We start from the raw sequence: 6373 nt of genomic DNA, 5'->3' as shown, positions 1-6373 counted from the left end.
AAATTTCAAAACTGAATATCCGAAGGCCACTGTAACATCTTCACAAACACCTCAAACCTAACATGTCCGAAATTCACTCATCATTTTCACCTGTAAATCTCCTCCTAATACCCTGCCTACCTATCCTAACAACAGAGAGGGAAGTGTCCTCACAGAAACCTGGGCATTGCTTTGATTCCTAACTGTCCTGACTTGCTGTACCCCGTCAGTCAGCAAGATTGATCCAGGCTACCTCCTGAATAGCCACAGAGCCATTCACTTCTCCCTATCCTCATGCTGTAGATAAAAAAGCCTCCCTCCTGGCCTCCTGGCCTCCAGTCCCATCTTGTTCTAACCCATTCAACTGAACAGCCAGAGCAATCTTCCAAGAACACAAATCTAATCATATAATCCCCTTGCCTAAAACCTTTCAATGGGCATCTCTTAAGATAAAGGTTAAGGTTTAAGATAAACCTTGCCTAAAACCTTTAAGATAAAGGTTAAATTGAATTGTAGGTGCATCTAAGTTCTTTGAAGTTAGCAGACTGACTATTACAATTTTAAAATGCACTAGAAAAACAAGATTTAATGTATTTTATAGGGCTGGCTTAGACTTTAAGAGTTACAAATACATCATTTGCTATGTTTAATTTTAGGGAAAAAATAACAGGCTTTAGAGTCAAACAGACTGATTAAAATTCCAGCTTGGTCATTCACTAGCTTTGTGATTTTGAACTTATTACTTAACTTTAGTCTCAGGTTTCTTTACCTATAAAATTAGGACAATAATACTTATCTTTAAAGGTTAGTTTGAAAGTTAGATACAATATGTATACATTGCCTAGCACAATGCCTGGTACTTAGTAGATTCTCAGTAAACAGTAGCTATAATAAGTTATCTCATCATCATCATCATTACATTGTAACCTTCCTCTGAAATCTCATATATTTTAACAGCCATCTTTATGTATCTTCACAGTATTCCTTTGAAGAGGTGAAACCAATACAGATAGAGATACTTAGATGATCAATTTGTTTATTCTCATTGATTAAATGAGAATGTTACACTAGATAATATATTTATTTATTAAAAATTTACATATATATGCATATATATAATATATATAGTATAGCTACAAAGTAGCAGGGTATGGCTAGGTGGATCCATTGATACACATTCTCTAATAGTTTATTTATATAAGCTGAGCTCACCAGGTACTGTCAACACACCAAATACATATTAACTGACTTGGAAGTCAATAACTTAACAGAACCAAAGTCTTCAGCCTCCTGGTCTAAAAACAGAATGACCAGCTCTGAGAGAGTATCTACCAGGATTTTTATATAGGTATAATTAATAAACTTTAGAACAGGAATTTTTAAACTGGGGATCATGGTGGGCTTTAGAAATCTGCCTGAGATTATAGGCAGAATTATGAATTGGGGAGTGTGTGAGGGATAGAGAGTAGGGTGTCCATAACCTACACTGGGATCTCAATGTTTCCTAATTCAAAACAAACTCTTAATATGACTACTTTAGATATAATTCTGAGCATATTTGGTTAAATGGTTTTCTGGTTTACTAAAAATAAAAACACACAATTAGAAGGGGGTGGAGAGAAACAGGAAAAAGTGTTACTTCAGGCAGTTTAGCTAAAAGTGAGGAAGAAAAGTGTGAAAATGGGCACAAGACAACAAAACAAAATAACAAAAATGTCAGTATGGAATCCTTCAGTGTAGGACAAGCAACCCTACACACCACAGTAGCTCCTGAGACCATCACAGGATAATCATATTCAGCGATTTGTGTTAAAGACTAAATGGACTTTCAAATTTTTCCATGTATATTAGGTTGTTAATTTTATACCTCGCCTAGGCTGAAATTTTAGTTACTTGGACAGTATATTCAGTGCTCATGTTCACTTTCCTTCCTTGTCAATGTTGGATAAATGGAGATATTATTATCATTTTAAGTCTATCTGGGAAGGAAGAAAATAAAAATAAGCACAGTCACTTTGTCAAGTTCTAGGTACCATTCCAATACATTCACAAACCCAAAGCAAACCATTAGATTAATAATTAAAATATAAAAACATCAGTCTTTTAATTTGCTTGGCATTACTGGATTTCAACTATACTCCTAGAAGTATTATGTCCTGTGGAGCTTTACGTACTTTTTATATTTTATAACAAGGATCATTCTACCCTTTTACTTTCATGTCAATAATGTTACTATTAGAGAGATGTAGGAAAGAAAGCTATCTCTCACAGAAGTTGGGTATTTGTTCATCTGGAGCTGCTCATGTGTGGGGGGCGGGTATAATTAAACAGTTTACAGAGCTGCATTGATCTGCATTGATCTCCCACTTGGTTTACAGAGCTGGAATTAACATCATGGACTCACTGTTAGCCTTCATGTCTCACTCTTCTTCCACCATTAATAAGTTCTCTCTGAAAACATGGCCCTTCAAATAGCTTCTTGTGATCCTACTGATGCTGGGTAAAATTAGCCCACAGATCGTGACAGGAAGGATGCCACACAAAGAGCTCTTTTCTTTGGTTAAACATGGGCAAAGGTAGTCTCTCTTTTTCATAGTCTTCTATTGGTTTCTCTCTACATTTATGAGTCTGCTCCGACAAGACACCGATAGCACTGACTTCTGAGTCACGGATGATTCTTGTAACCACAGTCTATTGATGATGGGAGGGATTCTGGGGGTTACCTAGTCCAACAGCCAACACAAACTTCTATGATTGACCTGGGATCATCTTCCTTGTTGAAACACATTTATTGTTTTCTTTTAGCTCAAAGAACTGAAAAGGCCTGTTTGTTTTTTGTTTTTAGAATCCTCTCATCCACTCACAAGATGACGTATGTGTTCAGAACAGCCCATGATTATGCGTGTACAGATGTAGCAAGAAAACTTATTTCACCACTGCCAAGTCTGACCTATGATGGAAGATGAACAATGACCTCTCAGAGATAACCCAGTGCCACCATGGACTCATCAAGGGGACTTTGCCAAGGAAAAACTGCCCCTTAACCACACATGGGAGAGAAACCAATCCAATGTCACCCAGACACGCTACACACTGGTTAAGCTGAGAGCCAGAAGAGCTAGATGAAGTTCAATTGCTATAAGGCTATTAATACTAAATTTAGTATAATCTTATCAGCTCTCCTTTGCTGAATAAAGCTGAAGAAGCTAACTGGTTACTTGGTGGTATCTTTAAAGGTAGGCTTATGTATATCATCATTAAATACTTTCATCTCCTGATACAGACATTAAACGTCGACATTAAAAGTAGCACTACCTAAGATGGACCTCAAGTTTTTTTGGAATATGCTTTGAGGAGGCTCATTAGAAAGATGGAAACCATCTCTCTCTTCTGAGAGCTGGAAACCTGGATTTATCTTTGAAGTAGAATGTTCTTTTGCTGTAGGAAAAATGTGAGGAGAACATTTACTTATGCAAATGCAATCAAGTACCCATTAGACTGTAAGTCCTATGGGGACAGGGATTTATTTTTCCATTTTGTTCACTCATATGTCCCCTAGAACAGTGCCTAGCACATGGTAGGCTCTTAATAAATATTTGTTGAATTAAAATAATGAGAAAATTCCTCTTAAGCAAGACCTCAAGAAGTTGTACTTTCTTGGATGTATCTTTTGTCAGATCCAAGTCTTTACAGTTGACGGTTCCCAAAGAAATGCATCTTTCTCTAAGTATGCATTGACTGCCCTCTGCCTGTATAGTACTGTTTGTGTATGTATGTTGCCATCTAAGGAATCAGAGACATGGTGCAGATCTGTCTTCTCTTCCTTTGATGCTGGAGAAGTTTTGTAAAGGAACTAGATAATGCTCTAGGCAGTACAACTTGGTCTAGATTTCGATGATTCCCCTATGATATCAATACTCAATAAACCTAGACTTTGGGAATATGTGTGGGGCCACATATTATGTTTAGTATCTTTCAGGGGTCCACAGGACAGAATTCCATTCCTGTAAGTAGGGCAGGGTTTCCAGTGAAGGAAGGAGGTAGTCCCACTGTCAGTCACCCTGGGAATGGGTCAGCCTTAGGATGGGAAATCTGACCTGCAGAGAGCAGTGTTAACAAGGGTTACGGGAAAGACACTGTGGTAGGCACTGGGACTACAGCAATGCATGAGACATGGTGTCTGCCCCTTAAAGAGCTCACAATTTCATAGAGGAAGGGCATATATATAATCAAAATTGAAATACAATGTTTTAAGTGTGATTACAAAGGTGAGGCGTAGTAGAGAAATAGGAAAATCTTGCTGGAGACGTTGATGCTTGGGCTATGTCTTTAAGGATGAATAACATTTAACCAGGAATGTGCATGTGTGCACGTTTGTGTGTATCTTGGTGTGTCTGTGTGTCCAAAGAGGTAGGGAAAAGTAGAGAGAAGATGTTCCAGAAAGAGGGACCAGCAAAATCAAAGACAAAGAAACAGGAATCAGCAGGGTGATGTCTACATATTTCTGGCATTTGCTGGAGTAGGAGGCAAAGAGAAGGACCACAATATCACTCCACTCCAGAGGCCCCATTTACGTACGACAGAGTATAATGGTGCCCCCTGGAGTTGTGGTCCTGAAGGAGGTGGTTAAAAGTTAAGGCTGGAGAAGGTCACTAGAGGACTTTGCCTGCAGAAGCTTAAGTAAGGGACAGGATGACGTTGGCAAACACAGCATCCCTTCTTACCTCCAAATCACAAGCAGGGCACTGTAACTGGAGACACTCAGGGTCTCTTAGTTTAGGATGGGCAGCTAGTTAGAAGCCTGCTGCCACAGTTCAGACAAGAGATGAAAAGGTCTTAAATTAGGGCAGCCATAGTTGGCATGGAAAGGAAAGAGAGTCAAGAAATACGCCAGGACACAGAATGTGTGGGTAAGAGAAAGGCACCAAGCCTCATTCTCACGGCTCGAATGACTCACTGAAAGATAAGACCAACTGAGACAGAGCATTCAAGAGCAGCCTAGAGGTGCCACCAGGGGATTCTGACCTCAACAAACGAGCGGCTGATCCTCATTTCCCTCTGGGCTGGGACCACCTTGTACTTTGTTGTGTGACCTATGAAACACATTAAGCTGCTCCCAGGAGGGCTATGCAGAGAGGTCAGGAGAGAAGTAATATCTGAGGAACCAATGGAATTTAATTCTCTGCCAATCTGGATTGCTGTGAAAGTACGGAATCAGAAGACTCAGAGGAAAAATAAGTGATACAACTGATTCTTCAAACGTTGTATTTTTGGTTATATGTTAATCTAAAGAACTAGGTAAGACACTCCCAATAAGAAATCATTTGATTTTCAGGTAGCAAACTTTCCATCATTAGAAAGATCAGTAAGTTAGTCCAGGCATCCTCCCAGCTACCAGTCGCCATTTGTCCCCTGTTAGATCTCCATTCGCAGATAGTTTTTAAATGTTCTCCTTTGAACCAAGTGAACTGCATCAACCTTTCCCTCCCATCACCTTTGTCAGTTACACTGACTGACACGCCTCAAACCTCTGTAGGCCGGTATCATCCTCATATCATGTGAATGTTTTATGCAAACCCTTTCATCATAGCTTCTTGACCTCCTCAAACCCAACGAATTTACTTCCATTCCACTCAAGGCAGCTACATCCACCAGATTTCACGTTGAAAAGCCAAACATGAACGTAGCCTATTTTTAAAGAAAAGGTAAGTAACAGTCTTGTTTTACTTTCTCAGATTTCCAGAATCCACGTTCTTCCATACCCACTTTTTCCCCCCCTACCCCTACAAACATACTGCACCATGAAATTAGCAGGGGGTACTGCTGGGTTGAGGTCCAAAGCTCAGGAAAGAGACAGTGCAGTGGCACCTCCACGCTCTTCTGGCTGTCTCTCTCCCAGCCACGCTGGATGTGTGAGCAGTCCCTGGGGGTACAGATTTGGGGAGCAGAAGCTGAGGAAAAGTATGGGACCACAGCAGTTTCCCTTCTTGCTTCCCAGACCTACTATTCTTCGTCCTGCACCTCTCAGACTGTTTAGGAAAAATGGAAGCACATCCTGGCCTCTTTCTAATGAGTAAGAGAGAATGCTTCCACTTACATCTCCAATGTTTGCCCAATGAGTATGACACCAATGAAATGCCAACCTGGGCAGTGAACCTGAGTTAGTGAGAAGGTCCAAGTCTGGGTCAGGCTAAGATTTGTGGCCTCCAGGGAGACAGTGTCTCAGTTAACCATTTGAAATAGGGTAATCTTTTTTTTTTTACAGCCCTCCCCACTCCTTTTCTATCTTCTGTGCCATTTTATCTAAGATGCTAGCCAAGGATAGTTTCAGGTGAGTTTTTCAACTCAGCTCACAAAAGACCAGGCATGTATTTTAAATGAGTAAAGAGGGCTG

This window comes from Monodon monoceros, unplaced genomic scaffold, assembly GCF_005190385.1.
Source record: "Monodon monoceros isolate NGI ecotype Baffin Bay Population unplaced genomic scaffold, NGI_Narwhal_1 Super_Scaffold_5, whole genome shotgun sequence".
NCBI lineage: Eukaryota > Metazoa > Chordata > Mammalia > Artiodactyla > Monodontidae > Monodon > Monodon monoceros.
Note: the sequence above shows the minus strand (reverse complement) of the source record.